This window comes from Phoenix dactylifera, chromosome 11, assembly GCF_009389715.1.
Source record: "Phoenix dactylifera cultivar Barhee BC4 chromosome 11, palm_55x_up_171113_PBpolish2nd_filt_p, whole genome shotgun sequence".
In the NCBI taxonomy this organism is placed as follows: Eukaryota; Viridiplantae; Streptophyta; class Magnoliopsida; order Arecales; family Arecaceae; genus Phoenix; species Phoenix dactylifera.
This window is the reverse complement of record NC_052402.1, coordinates 25,399,082-25,413,307: the sequence shown is the minus strand read 5'-3', so window position 1 is coordinate 25,413,307 and position 14,226 is coordinate 25,399,082.

Genomic DNA, 14,226 nt, shown 5'->3' with positions numbered 1-14,226 from the left:
TTTCCATAGAATTACGAATTTGTCCTCTGCTGTGGGAAAAGAAAGAGAAGAAAGAATGGTCACGAAAAAGTAATACGATGTCTTTTGTTTAAGTTGAAGGGTTTCAAAGGAGAGAGAAGAAAAAGTGGTATTCTCATAGAAATATGATTCCACATTTTATGAAAAAGTCTTTTCCATTAGAATACATGGAAAAGTTACTTTCTCATGAGGCGTTAATCACTACATTTTTACATTTTTCCAAAAAGTCCCTTCAGCATTAAAGAAACATTAAAGAGGTATTAAAAACCTAATTTTTATTAAGGGCATAATAGGAATTATACATAACTTTTTTAGGAAATTGGATGGCCAACCAAACATAAATACTTCGGAAATTTGTCACTTTTTCATGGTCAATCAAATATACCAAAAGTACTTTTCTAGGTATCCTCTTTCTAGAAATTTGTTCCCAGGAATCATATTCGTAGGAGGGAAATGCTTCTCGCAAACCAAACGAGCCTAAGTTCTTTGATGATGGGTGCTGCGAAAGGTAGTTTTGTGTGAGTCTGCCACATGATGAATGGCTTATGGTTGGCGGCCAGGCTTGTAGGGTTTGGGATGGTTAAAAAACGGGGGATGGTGGGTGATTAATAGAGTGTTTTTATTAATTATGCAATTAATTCAATTTTTGGTTAGTTTTGGCAATTGAGTTTAATGAATAGGAAGCCATTGGGTGGCCATGGTGATGTGTACTTACCAATCACCTAATTTTGTTAGCACATTATGATGTTTGTAGATTTTAGGATATTTATATGCGCTTGAAACTGGATTGATAATATCATGAAAATTCTCATCTATTTTCATGAGATTGGATCTGTATTTTTGGCTTTGGATGGAAATTAGCGGTGCTGGTATTGCTCCGATTCTTTGGTAATTTGAACTCTCGGTCCAAAAATATAAATTTTTAACTAATTTGGGTAATTAATAATTCATTTTATCTTATCCTTTGCATTTTATAAGTGTGTATATATAGATGCAGATATAGATATGGATAGATAGATAAATAGATATGTAAGTTTCGTTCTCCTTTTCTTTTTTCCTAATTTACCTCCTAGATTCTTGTTTTCTTGAAAGTAAAAAAAAAAGAAAAGGAAGACAAATAGTGGACTAAAATGTTTTCTATTAAATGGACCATAATGGATATCAAGGAAAATTGAAGCTTTGAAAAATCTCTATAATTTCATGTTATTTTCCAACGTTTATACTAGCTGTTTTTCATGATCTTGATGAAAACAAAGTGACTTCCTTTCCTTTTACAAGTTCTAAGTTAAAAACAGCCTTATCTCTCTATGACGTGCCCACTCCTTGGAGGATCAAACAGGACCATATTTGATGAACAACATTCCTTTTATTGTTGAAAAAAAAGAGAACATTCTTGATGATAAATCATTAATTATGTTATCATTAAATAATATACCTTATATTATTCAGGTATAACTATTAAATCTTTAAATAATGTTTTCAACTACCTTTACTAAGATCTTTTTTTTGCTATGTGAGTCTGAGAAATATACTGAAGATCGACTGCATTATATCTTAGAAAAGCGTGCTTTCATGCAGGAGGACCTTCTGGCTCTAGTCTGCAGTAGCACTAGGCCTGCGCTAGCCGTTTGAATAACTGGTTGGAATATAAATTGAGTGGAACATTGTCATCCGATCATTGGTTGTCCCCCATGTTCCTTAGAATATATGATATAGGCACACATAAGATAATTTTTTGATAAAAATATAAAATTAGTACTCAGATCAGATGGTTACTTGCTACAGGAAAATGGTAAGATCGAAGCACCAAGTTGCTGGAGGACTCAACGATCGACCGCGGAAGATTGTGCTCAAAACTTTTGCTCCGACATTGGATTCGACTTGGAACATGAAGAAGCCCACATATTAAAGAGTGTCCCGGTAGGAACCCTCCGACGTCTAAATTAGATAGACTCTTGGAGATCAATGAAGATTCTCTAAAGTGGCAAAGCAACAAAACAAAGGCATATGAAATCTCGTGAGCATTTACCTAGAGGGTCCCTCAAGATTGGTTTGTATAGACATGGATCGGGCATGCGGATCAAAAGTCTTTGATCGGCCAACGCGCGTCCCGAAAATTATGCGCGAATCAAAAACACCAACACATCATGCCCTGGTGCATCTTGCTGGTGCAATTAAGGAGAACCACCCACGATCGTGGTCAAGATGTTGATAGCTGGGGAGAGATTTTGAAATTTGAATAACAATCCAATGCTTATGGGCTAGCCATGTGGCAAACTTTAACTGGTTAGATTGGAGGCTTCGTGGTGAGATTTAATTGCTTGGTTTGCCATGTCGACTATGGTCGGTTCTAAGGCGTATCATTTGTTTATATTTTTGTCTTAACAAATTTGAATGTGGCGGTTGAATTCGAAATATATTTCAAGCATATATCAAAAAAAACCCATGATTTTAATGATAACTACGAAATAACCATGCTTAAATTTTATTTTAGAAACTATTTTATGACTACGAGAACACGAGGAGATTTAACTTTGGTGTTCATATAATTATATTAGCTAATAGCTTGACCTTCTTAAATTTTCCTAGCACGATCTACATGTTGTGAGAAAATGATGTCCATTGCTATGGACTATGAGAAGCTCCAATTAACGCAATGGAAGATCAGTAATAGATCCCTGCGATGCAAACCGTAATTATTAGCGATGGAAGTTGGTGAACTCATGATTTGAGTCAACCCGTCCCCTCCTAGATAATTTGTGTTTTTCGATGAGTCAACTAGTGATTCGTGAATGTTAGAATAAATACTAAAGTAGGAAAAAGTTAAAGTCAATTGTTAACCAAAGTCTTTTTACTATTGTACTGAGAAGTATTGACATTTATGTAACTATTTTAACAGTAAATTATGCAGCAGACTTGTTGCATCCTATGCGCACAGTACTTCGAGATTTGTTTGGAACAACCATGCCTCGGTTCCATCTCTTTTGTATGTTTTTTATCCTTCCTGACTTAATGGGTTGTACTCTCTCCATGTATGTGACTCGTCGTCACATCAAAAAAGAAAAGTATTGCATATTTATGTAACTATTTTTAAAGCAAATGGCTAGAATACGTTTGTGATTTTAGTAGACCCAGCTCTATATCTATTAAAGAGAAAAAAATAGTATTAAAGTGTTTAATGGAAGTGCCATTTAATATTTATTGAAAAAATGGTATCATAGAAAAGTTTTTAGCTTCACTATCAATTATATAGAAACATATGTAGATATACAAGGTACTGATCAAAACATTTTAGAAAACCCAGTAGAATCAAAAATTTAAAAATACAGAAAAATAACAATAGTGAAAACCATATTCTTAGTGCAACGAATCCAAATCCATTTAGTCTCATTAAGTCAAAATATTAGCTTGGACTCGGGTGGTTTAGAATAACATTAGATCGAATATTAGGTTAACTAACTAAAGCAAGATTTTATTCACCTTGACTAGATTATTTGAGTCATAATAGGTCTATCTAAGTTAACTTCTATTTTCTAGTGAATTGGGGCTTGTCTTGTGATCCAACCTTTTTGCTGAACAATTAGAGATTTTAGATTAAATTTAGACATGCACCACAAAAATATAGGACTAGATACTTATAATGCAGATAGGCCTCCCTCTCTTTCTCTGTCACTTTTCTCTCGAAACTTGAAAATGACTAAGCTAAGCTGAATCATAAATTGACTTGTGGAATTTTTCAACCTTGCTCAGTAAAATATTGATGGACGAAAGAAAACCATTTAGGCAAGCATCTCTTTTCCACTTTAAACCAACTAGTTTGGGGTGGAATTGGATGGATTTTAAACTCAGCTTTAGAAGAAAACAATCCTACTAAGCAAGCCAACTATGAGAATTGCCTAAACTAGGGTTCTAGAAGGATTAACACTCTTTTTCAAAACTTATACTTGTGCCTTATTTACTAAAATGTATCTACTTCTTGATCCCCAATCCCAATTAATTGTAGGGACATTTATTTGTAAGATTCAATAAACTCGTGCTCTCCCACTCCAAGAAACATGGCTTGATTGGAGCTCCTCTTGTGATATGATCTTAACCCATCAACCTTTGGCTTTATACAAGTAACTAAAACTTAGTGCAGCTCATATCTCAACAAGAAAGTGGTTGGCGCATGGTAGGTCAGTCTTCCTGCTTCATTACAAGGAGTCCCATTTCCAAAAAACACTTTCCTGTTAATATCTGAGCATTATTAAGACTAAATATATAGCTTAACTATATAGTTCAACCTAGTAGTCCTCAGCTGAACAAATGGAAGAGACAGCATCACTACAGGAAATCATAAAATCTTCTGTGGTTAAAAAATGCTGGAAAAATTGAAGAATGCTGCCAATTAAATCTCCCATATTTTTTAGGAATGCTGGACAGGTGTCGGCTCGAGGATTATATCCCCCGTGTTCTCCGCATTTTATGAAATATGACAATTTAGTGATATTTCTCCATATTTATGAAATGTAGGGATCGATTTAGTGATTTCCCTATCAATTGCCTAAGAACGCACCATCTGGTCACTATGACAATAATTTACTTGTTTAAAGTTAAGATTTATTATAATTTTTTATTTAAAAATTTATTCACATTACAAAATATACTCATTTGAAAATATGTTGTGATATTTTATATTTAATAATTATTTTCTTTCTAAATTAAAGCTTGACCCATTTCTTCTTTGATAAAAGTAAAAATTGAATAACTTCGTTTGATTCTTTATGATATCTGCAGAACCGTTTTGATTACAATATTTAAAATATCAATAAATTTAACGTATTTCTATATTGATATGTAATCTTTTTCTTACAAGTTCTGTTAAATACATAATTTTACTAATACTGCAGTTAAAGAGTAATATAATATTTAATATTTTTTTACTATATATAATATACTTTATTTAAATAATTTAAAATTTTTAATATAAAATTTGAGCAGAACAATATTGAGACCCTTGGCCAAATTGATTTCACCCACCACAATATTGGAATTGGAATTGAACCAGGCCATTAAATATATACTTTTGCGAGCATTTTTATTTTGTGTTAGCTAACTTATGTCTTTTGAAAAGTATTTCTAATATCCAGCAATTTATAAAGAGGACTTGCAAACCTAATTTCAGCAATTTATCATAAACCACGGATTAAAGTAATATTTCACTATATTTTTCAAAAAAATCACTAAAATATTGTTGTGGATTCTTTGATAAAGACGAGCTACAAAGTAATACCCGGTGATATTATCATAAATACACAGTAAAAAAAATATTTTCTAGTATTTTAAAAATACCTCCAAAATAACGTTTTTCTTAGTGTTATTTCATAAAATGTGGGGCAAAGTATTACTGCATTAAATAAAGAGTTTACTCATGACTTTGTAAAAGTAGGTTTATAGGATAACTCTTATGCAAGGATACTTTCAGGACATTCTGTTGACTACTGATGTAAGTGGATATATCTACTCAAGGACTTTGTAAAGCAATCACACCAACAAAATAATAAATAAATAAAATAAAATTTTCTCCAAACCCAGGTTCTAAAGGATTAGCACTCTTGCTAAAACTTAACATTTACTAGAATTTATCTACTTCTCAATCCATTAATCCCAATTTGCAGGATATTTATCTGAACATTCAATAATCACATGCTCCCCACGCCAATAATACATGGCTTGATGGAGCTCATATTGCAACCTCTTATCCTACAAAGATGACATGAACCCACCACCCTCATGCTTCAAGAACTGAAGTGCATGCACATATATATCAATGGCCTGAGCAGCAGTACAGTACCCAAGTGACCACCATTTTCTCACGATAAAAAGCTGGTTTGGCCCGCGGTAGGTCATTGGACGGTTCCGTCTTCCTGCTTCCTCACAGGGATTCTATTCCAAAAACTTCATTCAGATAAATGTATAAGCATTATGGAGATAAATATATAAATTAGCTCAACCTTGCAGTCCTCAGCTAGCAAGTAGGAGGCATGCTCTTGGTGGCCATGGTAAAGAGTTAGGGCGAACAAGCATTGCTTGCTTGCAACTAGTTGACAATTTTAACCAACATATATATCATATAGGCATGAGAGCACATTTATATAAGGATAAAAGTGGATAGAATAATATTCATTCGGATTCATTTTTTGGATCCAAATTTATCTAAATGTGGATAGAAATTTGAGTATTAAAATTAATATCTATATCCATCGAAAAAAACGATTATAAATATGGATGAACAACTATCCGATTCATATCCGAATATCTGATTATATAGTATTCATATACATTTTTTTTAAAAAATATCGAACTATATTAATAAGTTGTTATTCTAATTAATCATCCACAATAATAATATCTTTTGGGGTCATAGGGTTTCATTTTTCGATTAGTGTTCGTATTTTTGATAAATAAAATGTGATATAAATTTTTTATCCGACAATATTTATATTTATATCTAATTTTATTAAATAAAATAAATATAAATATAGATATATTGGTATTCAATCAATATCAATCTAATTTTAGGCTTGGATTTATAGCTGTTCACGGGCGATGGTCGTTGTAAAGGTCTATATTATGTTTGTTGCTATAAAATGAGGGTGACCCTTCTGACGTATGTCTGAAGGCAGTGTCCAAATAGCTCTAAAACAATGGGATTATTTCTGTACATTGATGGAGATTAGTGAGCTAGAACACAAGCGTTATGCGTCTCTTTGGTCATTCTCTTTTTAATAATGAAGCCTCGCCCTTGGGCCCGCGGCACTTAAGAATCTGGGATACCTTTGGCCTTTTGTTCCCACACCATAATTTTGTACTTTCAGCACGGCGTCAGAGCCAGTGTACAGTGGGCAGGCAGCGTGCATCGGCAGGGATAGGATCCACCGCCATCGTACGTGCTCGCATACTCTTAGGTTAATGCTCCGATTTCCCGTCCACCGCCGTCCTTGTTGGGTGCGATTTATTAAGGATTTGCTACCATGCTGCTTTAGATTATTTTATAAAAAAGTTAGAAGGTATCCCTAACTATCCAGTAGAATAGAATATTTAACATATCATTAGGCAAGTTCCAATCTCTCCATCTTTTTATTATTTTTCTAGATTTTTTTTTTATTATTTGTATGAGATATCAGCCCCTCTCTCTCGTCTTTTTTTATTATTTTATGGAAAAATAATAATTATTAGTGTAAACAATTCACGATGTTCAAATTCTCATGTTCTCGTCAAATTAGAGTTCAAATTCATTCATATCTAATCACGAAGGTGATCTGATACTATTTGTAACAACTCAGAGTTCCCATCCAAAATGGCTAGTGGAAAAGTATTATTTAGGTTCTTTGATTCTATATAAATAACCAAAATCTACTTAGCGAATAATCGATGCCAAGACTAAACATACGGCTGCACAGTTCTCGCAATTATATTGTATTAATTTTTCATGTACGTATGTTTCCCTGATCTCTTCTGATGGGCTTTATTCATAGATCGTTTTGGAGAATTTTGGGCCTATCATGGGCTACATGCTGCCGGGAAAGTGGTGGTATGGGAAGAGGAAGACGAGGGCGGCTTTGTGGACTTGGGGTGGCCGATGGAGCGGCGGCGGAGCTGTAGGAGAAAGCATCAGAGATTATGGCGCGGATGCCGTAGAGCTAGAGAACCTCATAGGGGTCTGAAAGAGGAGTTGGATGAAGAGGAGGGCTCGAGCATGAGGCGCCAAAAGCTGGGAGCGGGGGCATCATTGAAGGCGAGGTCTCCGAACTCGTGGGGTTTGGAGTCCGAGAGTCTCCTCGAGGTTGCCGTTTGTGATGCCAAGGACAAAGGGGTATAGGGTAGAGAGGAGGAGAATAAAGGTGGAGGACGAAGATGGTATACTGTCGAGGCATTGTAGATTTGGAGGGGAAAGAAGAAGGGAAGAATAGACTTCCAAAACATCTATCAATTTCATCACAAACTATGGAACCAACCATGAACTCTATTTTGAAACATTCTTAAAGTTAAATATATTTACCATTAAATTGGCATCATAGTCAATCCGGTACACCAATCTGGATAATTCTTGGAAGCCAATTTAAGCACCGTATCATGAAACTTAGATGCATCATGTACATGTGGCAGAATTATGATGTCGTAGCTAGAACTCTATAGCTAAACATTGCTAATATGACTTTTATCTCTTGGTAGGAAGAATATGGTTGACATTATTGACCGTCAGGGATACAAATTTCTACTAGTCAGACAATTAACTTACCTTAAGTTGCACGCTAGGTTACCCTGCGATTTTAATATCTCAAAACAATTAGCGTAGTTGAATTTGTAGTACGTGCAAGCAATATTAACTAGTTATTTTTGTTGGATAGCATAGCTATCCATGTTTTCCTCTAAGACGAGCCTCTCATTAATGTGCTCATATGCAATTTTTTCACCATATGGTAAGAGAAGATTGATGCAACGCGCAAAATTTATTGCCATCATAGCCCTCACCCACTTACAATGCCATTTCTTCAAAGTTATGCTACAATTATTTTGGAACGAATAGCAGCTGAAGCAGTGGTGATCAAGGCACTAAGTCTTCCTTGCAAACCTTTTAAGGAAAGCTCATCATATGATTTTGCTTGGAGCTTATATCACCTACAACTTGGAAAATTTTCTAATTTAGCCCTAGCTCCCTACAGCTAAGGCTAGACAAACTATCACTACATGACACGTCACACCTAACATGCACCCATATGGGGCAATTCTAAACTAGATACATGCTTGCATTTCCAACATTAAACCATGTCATGGGCAATTCAAGACACATTGCTAAGATCCAATTCACCCCTCCTAATATAATCAAGCTGTTGATTTGAGGTGCCGTGAATCTAAAAACAAGAAGATAAAGTTGTAAATTATTAGAGCCTACTCCTAGCCTTTGAAACGTAGGAAGCACGAGCATCCTTGTACCATGTGGTGAAGCTGGGTATCATTGGTGGTGGAATGGAATATAAGGGCTTGCCCCTTGGCCTGATTTTTTTGAGAAAAATATATAACTCTAAACCTTGGAGGGCCGTTGCTACTTAGCTCTGCGCCCCGATTCCAACCCACGGCAAAGCGCTGTCTCTCGCCGGCCAGCCATGCATGCGCGCAGAAAAAGAGAGCGCTTTTCGAGGTCGATGCGTGGCTGCGTCGCTGGAAGCCTGGCACCGTGCCGGCGAACGAGAGGCCAAAGTGCGATCGCGATAATTTAAAAAAAGAGAGGGAATAACTATCAAATCCGAGCATTGAAAGGAGTGACTTAAAAAAAAGAAAAAAAGAAAAAAAAAAGGAGGGAGGAGAGAGAGCTCGTGTATAGATAAATCGAAAGGCAAAAGAGCTTGCTTGGCACTTACGGGCTTGCCTTTGTTTAATTGCTCCTAGTGCTTGCCACCTTTTTAATTATCCTAGCTTTCACAATGACACGTATCGTGATATGAGTGAATGGGTCATATAAGTAAAATATAATCTTGATTCTTCGTACAAGTTTTGCGTATAACTTATGGATACATATGGGCATCCTCGTACATGCACTTAATATTGGTACGAACAGCATGTTGGTCTTGAAAATTATATTAAAATTAATAGTAGCTATGCATAATAAAAACCTAAAATATATTACTTGATTATAAAATTAAGTAATATAAAAATTTCAAGAAGAGTGGGCGAGGTGTGTCTTAAACGAGCCATGGGAAATCTCATTCTAAAAATGAACTTGATTCTCTTCCAAGTATCTAGAAAGATTATCCCTGGGATATAACGAACTTGGTTTAGCCCAAAGCTTCTTATCACAAGCATGACTATTTGAAGGTTTAATCTAACAAACTCCTTCAGTTACCTAGATAGAAAGAGAAGAGAGCAAGAAAACTGGGGAAAAGAAAATTAAGAAAGAAGGAGCATCTTAGCAGAAGCTCTTGGAAATGGTAGATGAACTTGCATGATGCCTGACCAATATTGTCTTAGGCTATTTTGAGACCTTGGATTTGGAGCCTTTGGTGTAGGCTTTGTTCATGTAATCCTTGGAGACGACGATGATAGCCTGGCTCAAAGGCTTTCTCAATAAAACTCTTAATTGTCTAGATGCTATAGTGCCTCATTAAAGGTCCGATAATATGCGCACAAGGCCTTGTAACACTTATATTATGGTGCATTAGTTTGCTCGAATTCAAATTCAAATTTAGTTCAAATACATTTATCAAAATCATGGAAATCTAAAAATGCTTACGTTATAGATTCAATAAATTAATCGAGTAGAGCACATGGCCAAAAAGGCTAACCACGCATGTACTCGTATCGTGCACATGCATGCCATGACTTGTCGTGCCATGCACACATGCACGGTATGGCCTAGCCGAGCCATGCCATGCAAGCGAGCGCATGTGTGCTCACCAGCCTAACACTGATAAAGCCCAACTAGGGCTAGAATTCTTGGAGTACATAAATGCACGTTTTCTTCCATTTCAACATCCAATATGGACACGAACACCATTTAGAGATGATCGTGTATTCTTCTAAAGGAGTTGTAGTGGATTATACCTTGAATTAAGTTTGTCTTAGATTTTTACATATTTCACATAATATAGATAAGTTGGTTCTTATATATACGGTTAGCGTATGATAAAAGTCTTGTACTTAGTATTTTGATTTTTTATGAGAATTTGTAGAATTAGCTAATCACAGCCTTTACGATAATTCTCATACAAGTGAGCCTCCAAAGGTACTTGTGATATGATATTTGTTGCTGGTGGTCCAAACCGAGAACGATTGGCACTGCGGTGTGAACGGGGTTCCGTCTGAGTTGTCCTTGGTTGGTGTTGGTTGCGCTCCACCTTCCGCCAAGAACCTGCAAACAAGCCTTGCACCACCACCAGGGTGGTGATGGCCCTCCGACGGTCAAGTCAGAGGAGATTGGAGGAGGAGGAGAGGTGATAATCGCAAGTAAGAGGGTGCTCTGGGAGATATTGCTCACCCCCCTTTCTCCCCCAGCCGCATATATACCTGGCTGGGGGGTCTCTCAGGGGGGTTCGTTATCGTGGGGCACGATGGTGTGGCCACTGACATGGCCGTTACAGGGCGTCGTGGAGCAGCACCGGGTACGGCCACGTCAGGGCATAGTGGGGCTTCGCTTTGTACGGCTGATGCAGGAGATCGTGGAGCAGCATCGGGTACAGCCGTTGCAGGGAGTAGTGGAGCAGGAGGCCGCGGCGTGCCTCTAGGGAATAGCCTGTCGTTATCAAGAGATCTCCGACTCGGGGGTCGGAGCGCTGGATCAAGGGGCAGCCGACTCGGGGTCGGGCTGCGGAGCCGAGGATATCCGACTCGGGGTCGGATTGCTGGATCAAAGGGCAGCCGACTCGGGGTCGGGCTGCGGAGCCGAGGATGTCCGACTCGGGGTCGGATTGCTGGATCAAAGGGCAGCCGTAGTCTTCCTGGGCGCGCGTGCCGGTCACGTGGGGCATGGCGGCTTATTTCCCCCGTAACAGTAGCCCCCCACTTCCGAGCCTGGAACCAGAAGGGGAACAGGTGAAGGGAGTGATGTTTCGGGATTGCCGCCGTTCCTCGGAGAGGCGCGCGCGCTTCGAGCTCCCCGCCCTTTTTATGGCGTATGGCGGTTATTGCTGACCTGGCAGTCTGAGGATTTCGGCGGACATCCTTCCTTAATGGTGTCGATTCGCCTTTGGGGCGCGAGCGACCCTTCGGCAGCCAGGCGTCCTCTGGCATCATCGAGGCGTCACTTGCCTTTCCGCCTATTTAATCGGGGGCCTTTCCCCGTCCGTCTTCTTCTTTACAGATATTTTCAAGTTTTCCCTTTGCGCAGCTGTTGCTGCCGTCGGACTGTTCACTTGTTTCTCCTTTGGCGCTCTCGGAGCCGTTCTTACCTCTTTTCCGGTGAGTTTTCCCCATTCTTCTATTTAGGGCTCTCCATACTTTCTCCTCTTATACTAGTGTACTCCAGTCGCTCCGGTCTTTCCCCCCTTCCTGTCCCCGTTCTGACCGTAGGTTTATTGGCCATTAGGAATGGGCGAAGTGAGAGCAGACCAAATTAAGTCGGAGCTGGTCGCCACAGACTTAGACAGACTCGTGGCTCGGTACCACCTTCCCGAGGCCTGCAACGCCACGCTCCCGGGGCCTGAGGAGAGGATGTCCCATCCTCCTCCAGGGAAGATCGCCATCAATGAGGGCATTCTCCAGGCCGGGTTCCGCTTTCCCCCTTCGGACTTGGTCATGCAGGTGCTACGGGGTTTAAGAGTGGCACCGACGCAACTGGTGCCGAACTCGTGGCGGGCCCTGACGGTCTTCCAGGTTCTCTGCCGTATGCACGAGATCCCCGCCACCCTGAATGTTTTTTGGGAGTTCTACAGCCTGAGCGGCCACCCCCAGGACAAAGGGTGGTGGTGCTTCGCAGCGCGGCGAGGATGCGGCCTTGTCAAGGAGGCTCCTACCTCCATTCACAAATGGAAGGAGCGCTTCTTTTTTGTTGATGCAGATCCCTCTTGGGAAATCAGGGCGACCTGGGAGACCCCGATGAAGTCTCCGATCGGCCCTATCGAGACTGTCAAGGGAGGAGTCCGATGGCTTGGCCGCCTTGAAGGGGTTGGTTGCCGAGGGCCAGCTCCCCCCGGTGGCCCGCCTTATTTTCGAGGATACTTTGGTGAATGTCGGTCTGAGCTCGGTCCCCACCGACCGTGAGTCCGCCACCGATTCTTTCTTGACTTTTTCCCTTCTTTCGTCCCGTTCTTTCCTTTGGTTTCTCCGTCTCCGACTATCCCGTCCTTTTTGCAGAGATCGACGACGTCATGCGGTCGGTGAAGACAAAGGCTGTTGGTAGGGCGTCCCTGCTGGAAGCAGCCCAGAGGAGGAAACGAGCTCTTCCGAGCGGGGCCCCACCGGCGAAGAAGTCCCGTAAGGAGGTGCCTCCGACGCCGGACCCGACGAGTCCGGGCCCACCGATCAGGGAGACGTCGTGGGCACGGACCGGCAGCTGACGCTGTATCAGCCCTCCGGTGGTAAGATTGCCGCTACTCCGGAGGTATCATCCGAGCCTGCCCGAGACGGACGGGTCGGACGTGATCGGTCCCCGACCCGGCCTTCGACTCGGTCGGCTCCTGATGACTCGAGGAGGGACGCGCCGAGGCCCCGACCGAGCGGGACTCTATCAATTCCTGGGGTGACCCCCGCCCCGAGCGCGATCGGCCGGACTCTTCCCCAGGCGATGGATAGGGGTAAGGCTGCAGAACCACCGTCCGGCTCTGGGGAGAAATCGGGGTCTGCCTTCACTACCGATGGCGCCCGAAATCTCATCGAAACAGTGCTGCTGGAGAAGGACCGTCGGCGGGTCCGGGAGTTGGAGGTCTCTGACGTTGGGGCTGCCAGCTGTGTCTGTCTCATGTCGGTGAGTGTTCTTCTGGCCGCTTTTCACCATTTATTGGCTCTGTTGTTCTCCGCCTGACTCCCTTATTTTTCCTATTTCTTAGCTCGCCCAGTACATGATCCGTCTGGAGGAGTGCTACAAGGAACAGGCGGGGCTTCTGGCGAAGGCCGAGGACCGGCTGAAAGCAGTGGAAAAGGGAGGCCAGGCTGTGGCAGGCAGGACGACCGGGGACTTCGAGGCGAGGCTCCGGGAGGCCGAAGAGCGGGCACTCGGCTTTGCTGCCCTCGAGAAGCAACTGTTGGAGGCTCAGGAGCAGCTCAAGGTTGCCTCGGGTCTCGAGGGCGAGGTCAAGAAGGCGGATGAGCGGGCCGAGAAGCAGTCCCGGAAGGCTGCCGACTACCGGGAGAGGTGGGAGAAGGCCCAGCGGTCAGCCGACAACGCCCGCAACCGAATCCGGTCTCTCGAAGCTAAGCTGGGCGAATTGGAGTCGGCCTTGGAGAAGTCCCGTGCGAGCGATCAGGAGCTTCATTCGCGCCTGACGGAGGCTGAGGCTGCTCGCATTGCTGCCGAAGCGAAGCACAAGGAGGCTCGGGCTGAGCTGCTGAGGGTCTCCACCGAGGCGGAAGGCCGGATTGTGGCGAAGGTCTTGGAGGCGAAAGCCCAGATTATGGAGCGGGCAGAGGCGGCGCTGGCCGAGAGGAGTGCGGAAATCGGGCGTCAGGCGGTAGAGGCTTATCGCCAGTCCGCCGAGTTCGCTCATGATATGTCGGAGGCAGTACAGACCTATCGTC